Source organism: Cynocephalus volans, chromosome 16 (genome assembly GCF_027409185.1).
Source record: "Cynocephalus volans isolate mCynVol1 chromosome 16, mCynVol1.pri, whole genome shotgun sequence".
Taxonomy (NCBI): domain Eukaryota; kingdom Metazoa; phylum Chordata; class Mammalia; order Dermoptera; family Cynocephalidae; genus Cynocephalus; species Cynocephalus volans.
The window spans coordinates 5431773-5455410 of record NC_084475.1 but is presented as its reverse complement, the minus strand read 5'-3'; the positions used below and the strand labels follow the sequence as shown (position 1 = coordinate 5455410).

Below are 23638 nucleotides of genomic sequence, written 5' to 3'. Positions count from 1 at the left end.
GTGGTGAAATTTCTCATTCTGTAACAGCGGTATGAGAGTTTAACACTAGTACGCTGTCAAGTCATTAAACTTTGCACTCCAAATCTCTTGCTGAGGTCTGAGATGGACACAAATGCAAATTATTTTTATTATATAGAAAAAAAGAGGATCATTTGCTAACTTACTCTCTCCCATGTGTGTTCCTGCTATAAGGTGAAGGTGCTGAATACAGACAATAGCAAGGTCTACCACTCTATCAACCATAAAACTTCCCTCTGTATCAATAAAAACTGCTTCACCTGCAACTCCTCCAAAACATTCTGGTATCTGCACATCTACTGACAACTGCATACTGTCAAGAAAAAAAAGTGAAATGACCAATCCATTATTAGGGTCATCTAATGCAGTGTTTTTCAAACTCCAGATAATGACCAGTTAAGTACCACTAAAAGTAAATGCAAATACTCTCCAAGGCAACAAAGATGTCTTAACTCTCTACGGCTCCAGATATATATGAATCAATTGATACCTGGATTAAGGGAAGGGAGTGCCTATAAAACCACTATGAAGGACTTTTTAATGGTTTTTAGGTCTCTGAGAATGGAATCCTTTCTTATTATACATAAATATACTTTCGAATATTTGACTTTCAAATATATTCTCAGGAGTGAATTAATAAAGTAGAAGACTGACTGTTTAACCTATGTTTAACAATGTGAAAACAAACATTTTTTAATATCAAAATAATTGTATCATTTTATCAAGATGCGATACTGAAGCACCACAAACGGTAAACTGATTTTTGTTTGATGCACACACACATAAAATTAAGAGCACACACACGCCTTTTTTTGGTCTCCTGACTATAAAACTAAGGCACAATACTCTCTTACTTACATAAAATGTTAAGTCCACCCTTAAGAGCAGAACATTTTATTTTACCATATTTGTGTTCTTCCAACACCTGGTGCACCATAAATTTCTGTTGTTTTCATTAAGGGTACCCCGCCCCCAAGAATATTATCCAGTGCTGAACAGAAGGTAATTATGAAGCCCTGCGAGTGCTCCTGCTCAAGAAGTTCCAGCGCTGTACGCTTCTTGCCTGACTCAGATGTACCAGCATGTCTTGGTTTATTTGAGACATTCTCTTCTTATAATCTGCAAAGTTTCTAAGGCTTCCTCTTTAGATATCCCAACTTGTGAAAGCAAAATAAGGAAAATAGAACAAACCCTGATTTTTACAGATTTCACAGTCTAACATAATGGGTTGTCTTCGTTAATTTTAATTTTTAGATAACAAGAGTGAGGCTGAGTAGAGAAATATAAAAATATGAAATTCCATTAACTATTTAATTTTTCAAGTTAAAAAAGGCATTTTTTGTGTGATTTTTTAGTCACATAAAGATTTACCTATTGCCTCAAAAACAATTCAACTAAAGTATTTCTGGATACCTACAAGAGTATCTCAGGAGGTAGAAATAAAAATGTACTAGCAGTCAGTCCTTTTACTATCCCTTTTGGTCTTATGAAGCCATATTTATCTTGCTACCATAAGGTATACATATTATTTTTCAGATAAGAATGAGAATGGCTTAACTACCTAAAACAAGGTACAGCTTTAAGAAGTGCATGTGCATGTAGTATTCATAATAAAAACTTTTCATGGAAACACTGACATAAAAAATTCATGTATCACTCCAAACTACTTAATGAGAACAACTATTCGATGCACAAATATTTTAAGTAATACACTTATACATCCTCAACCACACAATTTCACTCCTATCTGATGGCTGGAGAAGAGAAAATAGCAATTACAAAACAAACTGCTAAAGAAATAATGGTGATGGGCTGGTGGGTTAGTTCAGTTGATTAGGGCATGGTGCTGATAACACCAATGTCTAGGGGTCAATCCTCGTACTGGCCAGCTGCCAAAAAAAAAAAAAAAAAAGAAAAGAAAAGAAAGGGAAAAAGAACGCTTGCATCAGAAACAGAAATTTTTCTTTAATTTTAAAAATTAAAAAAAAATGGGAGGACATCACTTATCAGTTTCATATGTGCTTGATTTATTAAGGATATGAACTATAAAGCTGGTGCTAATAAAAGATAATGTTGGTGATAAGTATTTAAGAAATTGAAATCCTATTCAAGAGCTTGATGCTGGAGTCAGATTGCTTGGGTTTGTAAATTCTGACTGCACCACTTACTGTGTGACTTTGGGCAAGTTACTTTTTTGTGCCTCATACTCTTTTCCTCTATAAAATGGGAATAAGACAATACATATAAAAAGCTTCATAGAATACCAAGGCCACCCCAAAATGGTCAACAATCATTAGCAATTATTATTGAGTCCCTCACTTCTTTGGAAAAACAACTTGTTGAAAGAAAAAGAGCCCATCAAACTTTGGAGAACAGTCTGCAGTATGACTTAAAACTGAACGTTGGGTCTACAATATTTATTCCTTTTTTTCCCCTGGTGGCTGGCCAGTATGCAGATCTGAACCCTTGACCTTGGTGTTACAAGGCCGTGCTCTGACCAGCTGAGTAAAGGGCCAGCCTGCAGAAGTTAAACTCCTGAGTGGCGAGTTGAAACCTCCTTATTTTCCATGGTTAAAGGCAATTATTGAAAATTCTGCCCTATTTTCTTCAGTGACTAGCACAGGTCTGGCCATATCACAGTGTGATGTGCACAGCGAGAGTGGCTACAGCCAGCTTCATTTTGGGGTATCTCAGGATGCAGTGCTTCCCACCGACCTATAATCTGCAGTACTCTGGAATATGTTTTGGGTTTTTCAGTGAATTACAGAACAGAAGCGCTGTCTTTTTTCTACCGCTATTTCCAGGTTCTGGGAATTCTACTCCCTTTCTCGCTCAGTGTCTCTAGTCTTACACGAGTCCTGCATTTCTGGAATTTAATCCGCACCCTTTGTATTTTGAAACAACAAAAATAAGACAGCCTGTTTGGTTTCCAATTGTAGCTCCACTATCTTCTAACACAGTTATCATAAAAAGTTACTTAGCCTCCCCAAGATCACAGATCAGTCCTCTCAACTACCTACTGGACACACATACTGCACCACGTCAGAAGGTTCTTTTGAATATAATTGAGATAATCCTCAAAGCATCCAGCAGGCACCGCCAGAGAGAAAGCAATCAAGAAACGTTACCACGACCACAGTTCTCCTAACCAGACAGCTTTTAAGTGGAGTCAAGGCGCTGTTTCACGTCGCAGACTCGATCGCGGGAGGCCCTGAGGTGGGAGAACGAAGACCACGCAGCGCCCGTGGCGGCCGGTGTGCCTCAGTTTATACTCGGTAGTCCTTACCTTTGCTGAGTTCGGAGGGTTTCACCTCTAGGAGTTCCTCAGCAGTCTGGAAACCTGCAGACACCAGCTTCGCTCGCACCGCTGGAGACAGCGGGAAACTCACTAAATCCCGCTGCATTTCAAAGCGGGACACCGACACAGGCACTAGTGCAAACCCAAAGCCGCAAAGCCTCGGCGCCCACACCTCACACGCCCGCGCCCGGCCGTGCCGCGTGACGTCAGACGTAAAGCGGGAGGGGCGGGGCCTGCCGCCTTACTGCAGGAGGTTCTGGGCTTGACAGCTTTCCCGAAGCATGCAAAATGTCACACTTCGGCAGCATTTCCGTTGTGACTCCTGCAAATCCCATTTAGGGTTTCCCCATCAAATGTACACCCTTGACAGTAAAAAGATGGATGGAGTCCACAGGATGGACAGGCAGGCCCAGTGTGGCCGACACACCACATTTCCTCACCTCCGCCCCGGCCTGTTGGGTGAAATCTCACGCACAATAGGAACGATCTCCCCGAGTGGGAGCAGCGGTAGTAACAGGTGCACACTGGCCAGCACACTGGCCAGTTACCGGGTTTTTTTTGGAGTGAAAAGTCCAGGAAACAGTCATATAAGGATTGACCTGATGCCCATTACAGAGTTCCAGCCTCTTGGCTCTTCTTGCCAGCCGTCCCCGTTGCCTGCCCCCCACCCCCACCCCCACCCCCACCCCGCCCGCGCCTTTCCCGCCCTCGCGAGGCATTGTGGGCCAGCCCCCGACCGGCGAGGGAACGCTCGCGCCGGTCCCCGCAGCCACCAACGGCTTTCCGCGAGTGACGTATGGCGGTTACTGAGACCGGTACAGCTTCACGACCAGCTGGTTTAAGAAGTAGCTGGAAAAATAAGCAAGCAATGTCCCCACAGTGGGCTGGGCCTGGGCTCCTCGGGGCCTGAGAGGGAAGCGTTGGGTTACGCCAGAGTTCTCGGTCTGGTAGAGTTGCGAAGGGGCGTTCACGCCGTGGAAGTGACCGTTTCTAAAATACAGAATTTGGGGGGAATTGGAAGGCAGTTTGGAAGGTGATTGATGCGGTCTTTCCTTGCCTACGTCAGTGTGATTTATTTAGGAGAGTAACTTATTCGCTACCTGTTGGCGGTGATTCTTAGCCTTGACTTTTCTTCCCACTTTAAAGGAACTCTCTTAATGTACTGCGAATCAGCCCTTCAAATACCTAAGATCTAAGGAAGGAAGCAACATATGTTGAGCATTTTAGCAAATCGCACGTGTTGCAAATGCTCAGAGCCATGCTACAAGGAAGTTGGGGACATAGAAGCTCAGAGCACAGTATTCTTGAAGCCAAAATTCAAGACGAGGATCCTTCCACTACCCTGAGGTAACTCTAAATTGTGAGCCCCTCCTGGTGAGGGAGAGAATTCAAGAAGTATTTGTACCCCGTTTGATAGGTCAGGGAAAGTCTGGTACTACTGGTCAAAATGTGGTTTGCCACTCAGTACCATTGCTTAACTTCTAATTGGATCTGCATCTGGGCACTCAGTGGGCATTACACACGTATTGTCCTCAGGGAGAATTCATGCTTATGCTTATAAAATCACCAGATTCTTAGGTGAAGACACGGTGTTACCACATTCAGCGATAGCTCTGCAGTAGTTTGGTCAAACTCAATGGAATTGGTCAGGTTTAGAATTTTGTTTCATTGGCAGTGGAGAGTTAAGAAAGGAGTCGACTCTGCGTTTGGCTACACAATTTGTTATTAGTAACTTCTGACCCTACAATAGTTATTTTCATCATCATTCTTAAGATTGCTTTAGTGCAGTTTGCTCTGCAGTCATGCTTTTAAATTGGGGTCCAGGTTTATGAAGCCAGGCACCAAGAACTAAACAAATCTATGGGACGAATACAGAAAGTACACCTTCCTCCACTGTCAGTTTTATCAACAACAACAACAAAAAGTTTTTTAGGGAGGGAAGAGTTGAATGATTTAACTTGTGAGTCATTTGAAATGTTTTATATTAAACAAGCATTAATATATTGTGAATAAAGTGCAAAAATAAAAATAAATTTTAAGATAAACGTAAGACGTCAGAGATGGATCAGACTTATACTGGTCATATCAGAAGTTTCCCGAAGTCCCCTGGGAATATGTTTTTGTTTTCCTTTGCAATGTGGGGTTACTCCATGAAAAAGTTTGAGAGTCACTGCTATGGACGAATAAGTACGGGTCTCGGAGTCATACAAATTTGGGTTTGTTTCACATCTCTGGAAGTTACCAGCTGTGTGAGCTTTGGCAAGTTATTCGGTTTCCTCACCTACAGGTAGAATATTTCATGGAGTTGTCAGAAAGGTTAAATTAACATATATGAAGTACTTAGCATAGATAATGTGCATAATAAATTTTAGTCTCTTTCTCCATTTTTAAATATTCTAATGTGCGTATTCAGTTGAATAAATCCTTTTTGAATACCTAGCTCAGCAGAGTGCTAATATTGTGAGGCAGTTTTTAAAAAATGCCTACGTTGTAAAGTGCCAAAGTAGAGTGCTTTCACATTTTTCATTTTTTTTTAGATTTGATCCTTACAGTAATTCTGTGAACTGTTACTGGGGTTCCTATGTACGATTAGCCACCAAGGTCAAGAGTTCAGATCCCTGCACCGGCCAGCTGCCCACCCCAAAATTAGTACACGCAAGGTTGGATCACTGAAGCAAGATTAAATATTTTTAAGTGGTAGTTATGTGCCACATGACAGAGGAAGCAAACAAGACAGATTCTCTGCCCTCATCTAGCCTAAAATGTGTGAGGATCGTTATTGAGTATTTCTGATAGGTTGCATTTCTGAGTTGCCTTGCTCCCTAGATATAATAGTAGGAAGGAACTGGGGCTGTCAGTATCCACAGTTAATCTGTCAAAGTATCCCAATAATGAGATTTTCTTCTCTCCATTTCTGGAAGTAGAATTCCTGGGTCAGAGAGTACGCACATTTACATTTTGAATCCTATTGCTAACCCCAGCTGCACCCCTCCCTTCCCTGCCCCCACCCTCACCATGGTTCCACCACTTATACTCCTACTAACATCATATGAGGGCTGGTTTTCCCACCTCTACCCAGCACTGGCCTTTGGCAGTCTTTAAATAGTTGCTATCTTTTATTACTAAACGAGCTTAAAAATCTTTTCATATGATTTTATCTTCATATGAATTTATTTCATATGATTTTATTCATGTATTCTATCATCGTGATTATCTCATTTATATCCTTTGCCCACTTTCACTCTTATTTTTAATAGTGGTAAAACACACAAAATATAAAATTGACCATCTTAAATGTTTTTAACTTTACAGTTAGTAGTGTTAATTATGTTCACATTGTGCAACTGATCTCCCGAAGTTTTTCATCTTGCAGAATTGAAACTCTGTGCCCATTAAACAAGTCCCACAATTCCTCTCTCCCCACCCATCCACCCAATCCCTGGCAACCACCATTCTACTTTGTTTCTATGGGTTTGACGGCTCTTGATACCTCATATAAGTGTAATAATACAGTATTTATCTTTTTGTGACTGGCTTAGTTCCCTTAGCATAATGTCCTCAAGGTTCATCCATGTAGTATGTGTCAGAATTTCCTTTCTTTTTAAGGCTGAGCAAAATTCCATTGTATGTATATTCCACATTTGTTTATACATTCATCTGTGGGTGGACATTTGGGTTGTTTCCGCCTCTTGGCTATTGGGAATAATTCTGCTATGAACATGGGTGTATAAGGGTACTTTGAAAAGTTCATGGAACAATATTATTATAATATGAATCTTTCCACGAACTTTTTGAAGTACCCTCATATATCCTTTGGCTACTTTTCAATTGGGCTACTTTTATTTAAAGTATTTATTTGTTGTAGGTCTATTTTTTAAAAATTAGTATGAGGAACAAGAGCTAACATTTATTGCCCTGACTAGGGGCCAGGTGTTCTGCTCAGCTGTCTGATAGCAGAACCCATGCTCTCAACTGTTATGCTGCCTATTCTCGCTCATGTGCATATTCCATCACACAGGCTATTTACCTAATCTGTGTATTGCAAATACCTTCCCACTTTGTCATGTGTGTTTAAATTTTGTTTTATGAGGTTTTCTACTTTATAGAGATTTTCTGTATGTAAATCTAGTCAAATTTTATATTTAGTTCTGACTTTGGCAACATGCTTAGAAAGTGATTCAAAAGTATAAACAAATATTTTGTTTGTATTTTTTCTGCATATGGTTTAAATTGACATTTGAATATTTTAGTCTGTCTTTTAAAAATATAGTGTAGGAGGAAGCATTTTTTCCTTCTTTTTAGTGTGAGCTTATTTTCTCAGCAGTCTTCATGTAGTAATCAACCCTTTCCCCCATCTATATGAAATGCTACCTTTATCATATACTTTTCTGTATTTAGGTCCTATAGTCCTAGTATAACACCGCGAGTTGATATGTCTATTCTTTTAATATCCTGCTAGATTCAGTTTACAAGTTTTATGCATTTAGTAAGAGTTTTGCATGTTTGTTCCTAAGTGAGATCTGTAGCAATCTTTCTATACTTAACTAAGTTTTTCCACTTCTTTTGTGCTAACTCATGTTAGTATTAAACAAATGATAACCAAAAAATCTGCTCTCACGAGGTCAGCTATCTGTGAGGTCAGTGTACTTTTTTCACACATTATATCTGCAAAATTAGGATTAATTTTACAGTCTATGTTTCACTATTAATTGACAGGGTTTTTTTTTCTTAATGGAACGTGAAATAATGGTGTATCTTACAATGGGTGTCAGATTAGATGAAATATAAGTATTATGTTAAAGTTGATTATTCTAGATAATATGTAGAGAGAAGGGAGGAGGACAGGAGCAGGGCAGAGAAGGAGGCAAAAGATGGGAGAGTTGGCTCCTGAACCGGATTACCTGGGTCCCAGTCATGGCTCCACCACTAATTTAACTGGCTGTGTGACCTTGAGTGAGTTAACCCCTCTGTGGCTGTTAAAGAAAAAATTATTCAGTTGTACTTGTTAAAAGCACGGTAAGGAAGGCTTTATTAAGGACCATCACAATAGGTATATGTACTACTGCAACCCGGATCTTGCAGAGGGGGAGAGAGATGGGGCTCAGCTCCAGCTACAGCAAGGGCAGGTGGGAATTTATGGCTAAGGAGCAGTATGAAGATCAGTGGGTTGAAAGTCACTAAGAAAGATCAGGGGTAAGCCTTCCAGGGTGATTAGACATCACCTGGGGGATGGTGGAGCCTGATCAGATACTGAGGGTGGAGAGGTTCTGTCTAAACTGATTTAGCAGGGTCTTTTGCTAAAACTGGATTTTACAAGGAAGTGCAGAGATGGGCCTCGGAGAAGGTTCAGAAAGCTGACCAGAGTTTGGCCACAGAATCTTTGTCATGCTTCATATTCTTTATCTCTAAAATGGGGATGATTCCAGTTCCTACCTCAAAGTTGTGAGGATTAAATATAAAGTCCAGGTGATTTACTGAGTGCTTAGTAGGCTAAAGCACTCAGTAGATATTAGCTGGTAGTATTTCTTGGTTTGCTTTGGGGTTTTTTACTGGGTGGCCTGATTCACATGTTATAATTATGCTTTATAGTTTGGGCTGTTACTTTGCTATTTACTTGGCTTTATCCTCAAAAGAACTCCTCCAAGGTCAGTAATGCATATTTTACAAACCGAGGTCAGAGGCTAGAATCATATCTAGAGCCTTCCTATATGAACACTGGATTGCAGTCCAGTTCTTGGATTCCAAAACCCTTTATAACACACCCCGCTAGCTCACCGTTCTCCCCTTCGTGGAATAGGAGAAAATAGTGCAGGGCTGCTGTGGAGCTCCGGTATCCCGGGAAGGCGTGAAGGTGGCTTGCTACTTTTTAAAAAACTCTTTCACATCCGTTTGCTCAAGGGCTTTCCCCACAAGGAGATCCAAAGGCCTTTGGCTACGCCAAAACTTGGGAGAGGGATGGATTTTTGTCAGGAAAGTAGCCTGTTAGATATCACTTAGGATGGCGCGTGAAGGAGGAATTGGTTGAAAGCTGTCTCAAATGGTGCGGGGCAGTCGGTGAAGGAGCAGGCAGCTGCGCTCGCTGACCAGCCGGGCCTGCGCGTGAGGGCACGCGGGAGGTGGGGGATGTAGGTTCAAGAATCTGCATCTTGGAAGCACGTTCCTTGGAAAGATATGCATAACATCTCTATCGCCAGAACTCAGACATAGTACAAAAAAATTTTTGTTGCTATGTCAATAAAGCCCAGTAAGAGTTGTTTCACGAAACTTAACAGTGGTTTTGGCACCAGGGTGTAGAGCCGGGGTCAAAAAGGAACTGGTACGTATGTGGCAGGAGAGTTACCGTGATCATGAAGGTGGTTTCCCAAAGCGCGGTAAACGGAGCTGGAGAACTTGTGGTAGTGGGGGCTGCGTTGGCAGTGTTGTGGTGGAAGAACAGATGCCCTTGTTGAGAGTTGACTTACGTGTAATGCAGAGAAGTTTTTACTAAGAACATGGACTCTGGGTTTTTGCGTTTTCGTTGTACATTGTGATCAAGGATAGTTGACAGCTTATTATGGTTGGTAGGAACGCTATATGTCAGGTAGATTGTTTTAGGCTTACTTATATACCGTTAAACTTGATCTTATTTGGTTTTGTAAAAAGTAGTTGGTAAGGGGCTTTAAGTTATATTCTAATGTTGCTCACGTTTGAATAAGCACTTTTCTAGCCTTAGGTGCTTAAAAATCTTCTGGTACAAACTGTGACCTTACTCGCATGTATTGTACGTAGAACGCGTTTTTGCATTATTCGTCTTACTATTCTGTCACCGCTAGGCTGGTGGCTAGCACCTTAAAAGCTTATTTTTTATTTATTTTTGGTGGCTGGCGGCTCCGGGAATCTGAAACATTTCCTTGGTGTTAGGAGTCTGCGCTCTAACCAGCTACGTCAACCAGTAAGCCTAGCACCTTGAAAGCTTAAGTGCCTGTGAGTAAATGAGAAATGTACACTACATACAGGCAATGGCTTGAGAAGTGGTGTTTTTCATCATTAGCAGCACTCACAGAAATTTTAGAATACTTTGTGAATGGTGAAAATACTGGAGTAAGCAATAGGGCATTCAAGTGAAACTCCTCCAGCACAGCAAAAAAGGGCCTGTTAATACCTGTGAAGTCAAAGCTATGGGGACACAGTCATAGAGGCCTCAAAGCTGTGGCCAGCCTGGCGTTCATGGGTACTATGGAAGCAGCCAATTACGAAAGTAGTTCAGTAATGAGATACTGTATAACTGAGGTGGGGTTGGGTCACACTTTATTGACGAAGATATCTAGCAAAAGTGTAGTTACTGTGGTTTTTATTGCAGAGCCCTGTGGCTGAGAAATGCAGCACCAGGGCCATTGCCTGTCAGGAGTGAATGAGTTTAGCTCCCTGTAACTCAGGCGCTCCAGAGAGGCCAATAGTTATTCCTGCTTTCCTGGCAGTGGACATGTAGACTCAGTTGTGTTATCGACTTGATAGCCACACCCTGCTTTATGAACATATATATCAAAACCCAACTTTTGAAAAATACTGAGTATACATTTCACCCTCATTATATTTCTGAGCAAGTCCCAAAGTGGAGTAGCAATTCCGACCTGGCACGACCGATTCTGAGCGCTCCGTCCCCAAACACGGTGGCCTCCCAAACTGCTCTGCACTTCAAATCCACCCTGGAATCTTCGCGTATGCCCGAAAGGCAAGTAATTTAACAATCTCTTCAGCCACACCTGCTGTTGTCTTTTGGATCAACGTGAGGGGTAGCTAGAGCGAACTCATCCAGTAGGGACTGTAGGGAAGGGAGCCTTGAAGCAGAGGGTGAAGTCGCTAATACAGGCAGAGATAACGGAGGTAGAAGCGCCGTGGTTGCCGGTTCTAGTGCGTTCTTTGCGCAGTAGAGTTTCTAGTGAATATCCAAATAGATTTAGCCTGATGTGTGTCATTTGAGCAAGCCTTGAAGTTGCGAACTGAAGACCTAAATAAAGAACTCAGAATGCAATGACCATGACTCTATAGGGGGTTGAGGATGATGGTAAGGTAGCAAAGTTGGCGATTTATATTTATTTACCTGGCGGGGGAGGTACCATGATCAGGAGGGTGCTTTTTTCCCAGGGTGAGGCTTCTTCATTGCACTGTGAATGTACTGAATTCTGCAATTGCTCGAAATATGGGAAATTCGACTGCATGATTTGTGGTAGTTGGGGACTGCATTTGTTCTTTCCCGTGATGAAGTGGGTTTTTTAATAATAGGCTATAAAACAACATTCATTATTTTCAGTAGGTTTTTCTTGGTATTTTCCTACGGGTCTTATGTGTCTGGAAAGTTAACTTATGGTGGTTTGCTTCTAGTGTAATTGAAGTTAATCCCTGTTCAGGTTCTAAAAGTTCGTTCTGGGATAGGCTAGCCAAGTCCGTTCAGTAAAAGTTCAATGCCAGCCGCCTCCGAGGCGGGAGGATGCCTTAGGTGGGATTTCTTGATTGGTTTGTCTGATGATTTGCCTTTCTTACTCACTTGTGTGTTTTGTATGTGGAGCCATCCAACTTTTGAGGGAACTGTATGATACGGGGCGAAAGGTCAAATACCTGATCCCTATGCTTAGTTCTATTTTTTCCACATGTAGATAAATTTGCTACTTTAATTTTTATTCCAGTTGTGGGATGAATCACTGAGGGTGTCTGTAGAGGAAGTTAAGATTTGAAATACCCAGGAGTGGGTGTTAGTATGTAAATGGTGAACAGAATTCATGCTGAGGTCCTCCCAACTAAGCCATAAGCATAACATGACATAACTTGCTATTTTTAGTGTATTTACTGGGGCTGTCATAACAAAGTACCACAGTTTGTGTGGTTTAAACAATAGAAATTAATTTTCTTACAGTTCTGGAGACTGGATATCCAAGTAAGGTCAAGGCATTGGCAGGATTGGGTTCTTCTGAGGGCTCTCTCCTTGGCTTGCAGATAGCCATCGTCTTGCTGTCCCTTCACAGTGATCCTGGCCCCTAGTGTGTCTCTCTTATGACACCTGTCACTGCCTTGTGGCCCCACTGTAAGGGCCTCATTGTAATTTAATCACCTCTTTAAAGACCTTATGTCCGTATACAGTTACATTCTAAGGTACTGGGGGGTTAGGCTTCAACATTTGAATTTTGGGGGTAGAGACACAATTCAGCTCACAACAACCATCTACATTATAATGGAAATACACCACTTGTTTTTATACCTGGAAATAGAAGGTAGACAGACTGGGGAGGAGTTGGGAGTGAATGACAGCTTGCTATAAAAGCTTCAGTTCCTATATGTTTAAAACAGTATTTTCTGGTCACTTTTGTTTGCTTAAGACCATTGTGATGCCATTGTCTTCTAGGATGCTGTTTGTAGTCAGTGACACGGATAGTAACAGTTACCCAAGGAAATAAAGTTAAAGCACGCAACTTAACAGTACTTTACACATTTAATTCATGGATAAATTAAGAAAGCTTTACTTCTCAGTAACATATAATCCCTAAACTTCCTGGCTGGTGAAGATTCACTGAATTTGTCCGCCTTCTTGGCTTTTTCTTTTACCTTACCTCATCTCACTCATTTCACATCCTCTTGCTTCTCCACTTAGCCCTTAGTCATGCCCTTGATGTGCGTGTTTGTTTATTCATGTGGATGGAGCTTCCTTGTCTTACCCACTGTCTATGGAACACCAACATGGTGCTACTTGTGTGCCCTGCTAGACTATGAGCATTGTGATGGCAATGACCTAATTTTTAGGTGTCTTACACAGCACCTGTCACATTTGAGACACTTCGTAAGTTCCTTAGTTCATTTTGTGCTATAAGAAAATGCCTGAGGGCTGGCCAGTTAGGTGTTTAGTTAGAGCATGGTGTTGTAACACCAAGGTCAAGGGTTCAGATCCTTGTATCGGCCAGCTGTCAAAAAAAAAGAAAGAAAATGCCTGAAACTCGATAATTTCAGAGAGAAAGAGAGAGAGGCAAAAAGAGGTCCGAACTCGTCCTTTTATAAGAAACCACTCCTGTGATAATGAACCAACTCCCTCTATAATGGCATTAATTTATTCATGAGGGCAGTGCCCACATGAATTAAACACTTCTTAAAGAGCCTACCTCCCAACACCTCTGCACTGGGGATCAAGTTTACAAACACATGAACTTTGAGGGACACAAACTATAGCAGTAGGCCTACCACAAACACTTGATTGTATGACTGATGGTCAGGTGTGGCTGCCACATGTGGAAAGTTAAAATTTCTCTACATGGCTCTTATCATGCACAGTAACAGCTAATAGCTACAAAGAACATGCTTGGTGCCAGGCACAGTTCTAAGCACTTTACAATTTTTTTTTCTTTTTTTTTTTGGTGGTTGGCTGGTATAGGGAACTGAACCCTTGACCTTGGTTTTTACAAGGCTGTGTTCTAACCAAGTACTTTATACACATTAGCTCATTTAAATCTCTCAACAACCCTTTGGTTATCATTATCTCCATTTTACAGATGAAGAAATTGAGGCCTATCAATGTTGATTAATTTCTCTAAGGTCATACAGTTGAGAGGTGAAAGAGCCAGGACAAGAACTTCAGAGTCTGACTTATGACCCCAGTTCCTATCATACTATCTACACTCCCACATAATTATTTCATTTGTGTTCTAAACATTCAAAGTTAATACTCTCCTAATTATCTTTTATTTTTATTTTTGTTATTTTTTTCAGTTTAGTTTTTTCTCTTTAAAAAATTTAAAAAAAATTTTTTTTTGGTTTTTTTCCCTTTTAATTTTTTTATTTTTTAGTATTACTTCCCAGTAGTCATCAATTTTCTGTCCTGGGAATTGGGGATAAATATATTCAGTTCTTTGATTTCAACAATAATGTTGAGGATAGACATTAATCTCATAGAATTTTAGTAATTGTTCCCCTAATCTTCATTATTAGTGAAGGTGGGCAGATTTCCAAATGTGAAAGAATCTTAAGTTGCTTCCTTGCATTTCTGATTCAGTTAGAATAAACATGTTGCTCTCTTTTGAAACAGGATGTCTCAGGCTGTCCATCTTCCAGTTCCCTGTCCTGTTCCACTTGGTACATTAAGAAATGACTCCTTGGAAGCTCAGCTTCATGAGTATGTCAAACAAGCAAACTATGTGAAAGTGAAGACAATTCTTAAGAAAGGTAAGCACTGTGTTTAGATGGCAGATGCAACTTGGTCCACATTTCTAAATAGCATTCGGAAGAAACCCAGGGACATTATAAAACTATGAGGTATATAGGAACTCTTGCTACTGTCTTAGCTATTTCTCTGTAAATCTAAAACTGTCCCCAAATAAAAGGCTTTTTGAAAGGTCAGTACCATTATACTCTCCCCTCCACACTAGATACAGCTTCTTTTAGCTTTATAAAATAATAACCTTGCCTCCATAATTCTGAAACAATATTCTCTATAGAAAACAGAGTTAATCAAAATCTTCCAGTTACCATTAAAGACAAGGAAAGCCTGAGGAACTGTTAAGATTAGAGGAGACAAAGGAGGAATAACTAAATGCCATCAATATGAAATCCTGGATGGGAACTTGAACAGAAAAAAGACATTATTGAAAAAAGTGGTAAAACTCAAATAAGGTCTGTGGTTTAGTTAGTAATATTGCACCAGTGTTAATTTCCTAGTTTTGATAACCGCACTATGATTACTGTATGGATACTGCAGTAAGGGATGATGAGTGAGGGTACACCAGAATTTTCTGTACTATTTTTGCAACTATTGTATAAATCTAAAATTACTTTAAAGTAAAAAACAAAAACCTTCTAGTTATGGAATAATCTCCAAAATATATTATTTAGAAGAAAAAAAAATCAAAGTGCTCAAAAATGTGCTTCCATGCTACCCTTTGGGAAAGTACAGTGGAGAATGCCTGCATATGCATAATGTATTTTGTGAAAGAACCCCCGTGTAATTAGAAATAGTGGTTGCCTTTGAGAAGATTAACTAAGTGGTTTACTTTGCACTCTGAATCCATTTGTGCCTTTTGAATGTTGTAGTAGAAAAGCAAAAAGAAGAGAAAGGAAGGAAAATAAAATGTGATTTCAATTCCCCAGGACACAAACTGTAGTAGCAGTAGTAGTAGTAATGATGATGATGATGGTGGTGATCACAAATAGTTTATTTCTTGCCTCCCCATCACCCCAAATTTTTTAAAGTCATTTTGATGAACTTAGACTTATTAGAATCAATTCTTTCCAAAAAGTCAATATGGCATCTGATTATCTGGAGACCTCAACAAGACTTCAACAGAAGTATATTTCTGCTGCTTTATCTTGCTTTCAAAACCTCATTTAGATCTCTCAAATCCCATTAGAGATAGATGATCACATAATGTATTGCACAAACCAGGGCACTTTGAGAGTAAAAAGGGGTGCTAAAAATTATTCCAGGACAAAAAGGTTAACCATATGGTCATCCTAGTAAAAATTCACAAATCCTATGTTAGAGCATTCCTAAAAATTTAGTTTTAAGGATGACTGCTTGGAATACTTATTTCATTGTCTAAATCAACTAATCCTTTCTAAATACTTTCAGAGTTGAAACACAGCTTTCATTAACGCTGATCAAAAACTTAAATTCAGGGCCGAGCCCGTGGCGCACTCGGGAGAGTGCAGCGCTAGGAGCGCAGCGACGCTCCCACCGCGGGTTTGGATCCTATATAGGAATGGCCGGTGCACTCACTGACTGAGTACCGGTCACGAAAAAAAGACAAAAAAAAAAAAAAAATTTAAATTCAGAAATGATCAGCCTGGAAGCAATTTCACTTTTATAAAACAAAGTGTTAAACTGCACATACATACATACACTCAGCTTACTTTCTTTCAACTGCCTCCTCTCAAGAAAAATTAGACCTTTGTGGCAGGTCTAATTACAAGTCGAACAGAACCTGGCTGACCTACCCTGCACATCATTAAAATACAAGTACACAGTAGCTCCAGTTCCTCACAGGTCAAGAATTCTGCTTCCAAACACCGGACAAATGTGGAAACTTCTCCATTACAAATTTAGCTGTGGTGATCACTTAAATATAAATAGAGACAAGGACTGCCCTAAATTTATCCATATAAGTGGAATCTTGTTATTTGCTAACTGGTGCTGATTTTGGCATTCACATAATCCCACAGATGTACCCTTTCCATGATTAACTATATGATAATATAAGGAGAAATTAGAGCTGGAGAAAAAGGAATTATCAGGACAACTCTTTAAAGATCACAACCAACAGCCTATAATCTCAAATAGCAAAACATAATAATATCAGAACTCTACAGAGCTGATCTTATTCTCTTCCACCTTCCTGTAAGTACTGAAATTTAATATAATTTTTAAAATTTTAATAAAAAATATTGTTCATAGTCAAAGTCAGTGGATCCAAACTTTCTGATTAAGAAATTATTAATATGCAGATTACACAGAGCAGTTTTAAATCCTGTCTGACTGTTCCCATCTACACTAGGTCTGAACCAAATTTAAAGTAGTTTTATCATTGGCAGTATATTGTACCACTCATGTTAGCCCTAGTTTTTAACAGCTGGCTCGAGCTACTAAGCTCCTTATTATAGACATTCCTGTCTCTCCCTGCTCCAAATCGCCCCAACTAAAATTTCTTTTCTACTGTATGTACCATTATTCCCTTAGAGGTTTTTTAATGTCATTGAGTACATGTAATAATTGTAGCCTTTCCTCAGAACTCAAGTAACATACTTGTTTATAATTTGGATTTTCTAAATTCAAAATCCAAAATATATAATGATGCTGATTTCACCTGCCATGGACAAAAACTGGTATGTTTAGCAGATAGTACCATACAGGATAGCTTCATATTCCATCTCAGAACAAAACCAGTCCTCTTCTATCACCAAATAAATAACTGTGAGACATCATTTCTGTTTTGCTCTCCCGTACACATTCCAAATAAACTAATTCTAGTATTAGCCAAAACAATGGAATTTTAAAAGAAAATGTCCCAGGAGGAAAAACCTATCCAGAAGGAAATGGAAATTCTGGGGATTATTGGTGGCATCTCACTAGTATATTTAAAATTCTTTTCAAATTAGAAGGTAGAAACATCACTGTGGTCAATTCCTCATAAACCCCGATTTTTCACTGTTGTTGCTATAATCATACAGTCTGATTTACAACAATTTCCACTATATTATTATAAAAATCAAAGCTCTCTGAAGCCAGAGACACCAGACACCTAATTGTCACGCTACCATTTGCTACCTCTATAACCTTGGGCAAATTACCAAACCTCTTTGTAGGACTGTTTCCCCAGCTATAAAATCCAGAATACACTATGGCATTACGGCATAGGTTGTGAGGTTTAAAGAGGTATAAAATAATAAGTTATTATTTTAAAGCACTGTTGAGGCCAGTCAATAACCCAGAGGAATAAACTTCACTTACTAAGTAAATTTAATGTTATGTAAATTGGTAGGAAAGACAATGGTTATCCATCTCAGAAAATAACTAGGAACTTGAAAACACATTACACTGGGTCAAGGGTAGGAGCATATCACACACTTGTCTAAAAATACACATACATCTGTTTGACATATCAAATTTTCTGAATAATGACATATCAAATTTTCTGAATAATTTGATTAGGACAAGAAAGGGCTGGTTTCCATAAAAAAACACTACACTGAAAAATTATTAACTTTTTAAAACTCCATAGGAGTAAGCAACCTTTTTTACAAATGCATCCAAAATACAGCAAATGATTCTTACGGCATTCAAAAAGGTAGGGAGATAATAGTTAAGAATTCCTCTGGAACCATAGTAATGGCATATTATTTCACTTACCACTGGCTGGTATGACAGATTCCTATCTATTCTGACGTTTTGACAAAAATTCTGCACTTGTTCACAGAAAACCATGTGCGTATACAATGTTTCACACAAAAGGAAACACAACTAAAAGGTTATTGCTGTAATTATACACAATAAAGTAAGAGTATAACTACCTATAACACAAACTTCATACTTGAAATCTCCCTCAACTAGCTTTATAGTGTATTACAGAGACTAACAGTTCAATCTAGATAACCCACAGCACAAGAGGGAGTTGACTCCAAGTCTGGACGTTCTTCTCAGACGTACTAAGCCTCTTTACCAACATATCTGCCTTTATTCAACCATTAATTCAAATATCTAAGCAACTTCTATGTGCCAAACCCTGACTCAATACTAGAAAAATAAATACAACAAGAAAGTCTTTGGGGCTAACTGGTTAGCTCGGTTGGTTAGAGTGAGGTCTTATAACACTGAGCTCAAAAGGAAGGAAAGGAAGCAAAGGAAGGAAGGAAGACCAAGGTCAAGAGTTCCGATCCTGCACCAGCCAGCCACCAAAAAAGAAAAGAAAAGAAAGACGTTGCATTCAAGTTCTAAGTCCAGTGAGATAAGATAAATTATAAGAAGGTAGTATACAGTAGGAGAGGTAGAACAGCACAGTGGCTAAAAGGCTGAGACTGATCCAAACTACCTGAAAGGTAGCTCTGATTTGCTAGCTCTGTGACCTTTGGTAAGTTTTTCATTTGTAAAGTGGGGATAATAACAGAACCTATTTTATGGGGTTACTGGGGAATACATGAGATAATAGTAACTAACACAGAGTAAGTGCTAAGTGTACTAAGTGTTGGGTGCTACTATTACTAAAAGTGCTATTAGTGAAATACGACCAAAACGCGGTGGGAGCACAGAAAATGAAACAATTAATTCTGCCTAGAGAAGATGTCAGAGGTGATATCAAATTGGATCTTGAAGAATGAGTAGGAACTTGCTAGAGAAAAGAGCATTCTAGAAAAGTAGGAACATACATGAAAGCAAGAAAAATCAAAGAGCCTAGCATGTCCAGGTAACAACAGAAACTGCAGGATGGTAGGACAATGAGAAAAGAGATACAGCTGTTGCAACAGCACCAGATGGTTAAGAGTTTTATAAGCCAAGTTAGTGAGTTTGGGTCTCATACTTAAGACATTAGGAACTATAGGGAAAGTCACATCTCAGGAGAGATCAAGCTTGAAATCTGAGTTTACTAACTGTGTGCCTCAATTTCTCTGAACCTCAGGTTTTTCATCTGTAAAATGGGGGATACCACCTCCTGCTTTAGAGGGTTACTTGCATTAGCTAAATATCTCCAAAATGCTTGGCACTGGGCCTGACATATAACATGTAATCAACAAATAGTAGCTGATATTATCCTGACCAGACATCACAGCAATGAACGTTTAATGTTGTATTGGTCAAGGATAAGTTTATAGTACCTTAACTTGACAGTATCCAGAAGTATCATTCTCTCCAACCTACTCTTTTACTGGAACAAGGACTGATTTTTCCTTGTTTTCTTATCCTTTTATGATGCCAAGCTAACAAATGGGCACTCAATAATCTTTGGGAAATGGAATGGGATTGTCTGCAAGACCTACACACAGTGAAAAGACCAGCAAGAAGATATAAACGATTGATTAAGTATACAACACTGAGATATTTCGGAAACAAAAAAATATATAATCTTTAATGATAAGCATACCAACTATTTCCTACTAGCTAGTTAACTGGTAAAAATTGCTGCCATGTATTAAAGAGAAACAATACCAACACATCTCCTTGAATAGAGGCTAGTCTGTATACTGCAGAAGAAAGAACATTACAAAAGAAATCAAAATTTCCGACCAGAAAGTTCAAAACTTAGCTCTGCACCAGGCAAAACACTTAATTTATCTGGGCCTCAGTTTCTTCATCTATAAAATAGGGTTACTACCTATTCTGTTTACTTCACTGAATTACTAAAAGAATCAGGAAAGAATGTATATGAGAGCATTTATTAAACCATGACAGCATACAATCATACAACATTATCATTTTCATATCCAGGTTAGATGATCTTACAACATCCTGGTACCTCTGTTCCTTAATTTCCTTTCCTACAATGATCTTGTCCTCCATTCCACTTGAGCCATTCACTCTCATGGTCAGTGACAATAATCTGAACCCTTCCATGCTCTCTATTTCAAACATTGTGCTCCCCAACAACCACCTTCTATCTTTCCAGCTCATTCCTATTAGTACTCCCACTCTAATGTAAACCCCATCCAAATCTACAATCTATTGATCCTACCAACTTTTCACCCTCTTACCACCACCACCACCCTCTCCCCAGAAGTCCTCATTTATCTCCTTACCAAGTTTAAAATCACAAGTCCATTAGTATAATCACTCCCTTGTATGCACCCTCTACTCCCCTGCCCCCATTCACAGTAACTCTGGCTATCGGACACTGATTGTCAGAGCTTTAACTGTGTGGGTATAGCATATCTAACATAAGTATATCTGAATCAATCTTCCCATAAGAAAGACTGCTTTGATGTCTATCCCTCAGCTTAAGTACCTTAAAAGCTAGTGAATTCCTGCTTAAAGCATTAAAATAAAGCTTACTTGTGGCCCCAGCTTTCACTTTTTCCTTTGCCCAATGGTTTGTTAATTGTCCTAAACAAACAAATTCTGCTTGTTCCACTTCTATATTTATGCCCTGGCTATTTTTTCCAACTGAATGTCCTCCCGCTCTTTTCCTTTACAAGGAGGCAATCCCATCCTTCAAATCCAGCTTAAATGCTAACTTCTTCATAAAGGTATGCCCAGTCATCCCACTTTAAGGGTTCTCTCCCTAGAGTTTTTGCATTTACTGACTATACTATTCATCTAACAATCATGCTGGTCTTCTGAGTAATAAACTAAACATTACTGTTACTTTTGTTATCTCTCCATGTAGAACAAAAGCTCCTTGAAAAAAGCCACTTCTTAACCAACTCCCCCCACAGACATATTTATACGCACTTCTTCGTACAATCACTATTCAAGTACTGTTTTATTTAACCAAGTTTTCAAAAATGAGTCCGTATTCTAGGAACTATTCTCAAGGCAAATATACCCCATGATATCTGTTGTACAGGTGATACCCCAAAACAATATTCAACCAATTAAATTTTCAACAACTATTGCCCTTTCTTTTAAGACGCTTCATAATTTTACTTACAGCTTTACTCATAGCAAGAAGGGAAATTATTGATACTACAGCATATAATCCACAAACGTAAGCTTTAGCTTCTGCTATAGTCGAGATCTAGAGTATCATATTAATTTTTTTTTTTTAAAGATGACCGGTAAGGGGATCATAACCCCTTGACTGGGTGTTGTCAGCACCACGCTCACCCAGTGAGCTAACCGGCCATCCCTACATGGGATCCGAACCCATGGCCTTGGTGTTATCAGCACCACAGTCTCCCGAGTGAGCCACAGGCCGGCCCCTAAAACGACTTTTGACCTGAGGCACAGCAAGAAGCCTGTAGCCTTGGAGTAGAGGGAACGTTAGACACATGCCCAATGACTGCAAAGAGCCTATTTTTGAGCAATCTTTTGACCCGAAGTTGATCCAAATCAAGTACATCTCCCTGGGCTTCAGTTTACTTTTTATAAAATAAGGAAATTGAATTTAATAATCTCTCCTGCTCCTGCCCAGCACTGACTTTGTGTAGGTCCAGAGTCAGATTTTTGAGGTCAAGGGTGATCCACATACTGGCCAGCTACCAAAAAACCAAAAAATTTAAATGAAAAAAAAAATTTGGATTTTTCCATCCTATGACCTTTCTGAGAACCTCACCCAACCCTTCAGCACCCTTAGCCAAAATACATAAAACACATGGGAAGGGTGGCAGGCCTTCCCTGCTTTTGAAAAGAGTAGGTGGTAGAAATCACAATGGAAAAATAGACCTTGCCCTACCCTGAGTCAAATGAGGTGTACTTTTATGGAGGAAGGGTGTGTATTTTCTAATCTTTTGTTACCCTCCACCCTACCCTTAGCCTAAGCAGAATACAGTAAGAGCTCCCTAACTAAGGGGAGTGTAGTGCATTGAATTATGCCCCCCCAAACTCATTGAAGCTTGAATTGTGTTCCCAAGTTTTATGTATTAGAAACTTGGCCCCCACTGTGACTGTTGAAAGGGTGGGATATCCTAATATAGTAATTGAAAGGTGGAGCCTTAAAGAGGTGACTGAATTGTAGGACCGTGCAGTAGTGAATGGATTAAAAATGGTGGTCAAGGGCATGGTTCTGAGGGCTTTAAAAGAGGGAGAGAGTCTGTCTGTCTCTCTCTCTCTGCTCTGTCTGCTTCCACCATCTTGCAATGTGAGATCCCTGAATCACGGTCACCACCACCACATGGACTTTGGACTTCCCAGCCTCAGAAACTGTAAGCAATAAATTTCATTTTCTTTATAAATTACCCAGTCTCAGATATTCTGTTATAGCAACACAAAACGGACTAATACAGGGAGACAGGGCACACAATTCAAACATTGTAAAGAGACTTTAGGGTAAATGTGGCAGATTGAATGACATGGATATACACCACACCTCTTCTCCCTCTCAAAACCCCACTAAAATGACAGTAAAGGAATTAGAAGGGCATAAACTCACATGAACAAAGAGACGTGGAGAAGGGACAACAGCAGACAAGAGATGTCAACAACATTTTGGAAGCTACAGATTATAGATATATGGAAATAGCTTTAGTACAGTGGAGCAAACTAAGTCATGGAGTAAGGGAAGACAGGAAGGATGTTAATTAATGCTGAAGGGCATGAGAAAGCTCAGGAATTGGAAGAACCTGGTGCCCCATCAGTTTTTGGGTGTTAGCCATCCTAACTGGAATGAGATGGTATCTCAAAGTGGTCTTGATTTGCATTTCCCGGATGCTGAGTGAGGTTGAGCATTTTTTCATGTGTCTCTTGGCCATTTGTATATCTTCCTTTGAGAAATGCGTATTTAGGAGGCAGGCGGCCACCCTCCCCCAGCTGTGCACCCCGGGAGCTCGCTGGCTGGTGGGTTCCGTGTGAGAGTCAGTGTTTCCTGGCCTTCTCCTCAGCTGTCCCCGGCAGCCCAAAGCCTGGGTGAGGGGTGGTGGTGGGCAGGGGAGGCTGGGAGGGTGAGTAGGGCATGCTGGGGACACCCTGACTTACCCCCGTCCAGCCCCAACCCTTGTTCCTGACCCTGTAGGCGAGTGTTGCCTTTTTTGGCGCCACGAGTCCTCCAGCGCTGGCTGTGGCCATGAGATGGTGAGCTGGGGGCCCTGCTGCAATGAGAGGGCTTCTCAGGGTGGCTGGTTGGTGAAGCAAAACCCATCGTGGTCTCCGTGGAAGAAATGAGGAACGTGGATGTATTGTCCTGCCTCAAAGAACAAACTCATCTATTGCAGGCCTATCCTGGACTGCTG

The 23638-nt window shown here is 40.0% G+C and overlaps 1 non-coding gene and 1 pseudogene across 1 annotated transcript; one reads left to right on the top strand and one right to left on the bottom strand.

The window, feature by feature from the left end:
- Positions 1–917: 917 nt before the first annotated feature.
- On the bottom strand, positions 918–23547 carry LOC134365103 (uncharacterized; annotated as a pseudogene).
- LOC134365355 (U1 spliceosomal RNA) lies at positions 11389–11554 on the top strand. Its single transcript, XR_010022059.1, has one exon. It is a non-coding gene; the product is annotated as a U1 spliceosomal RNA (small nuclear RNA).
- Positions 23548–23638: the final 91 nt, after the last annotated feature.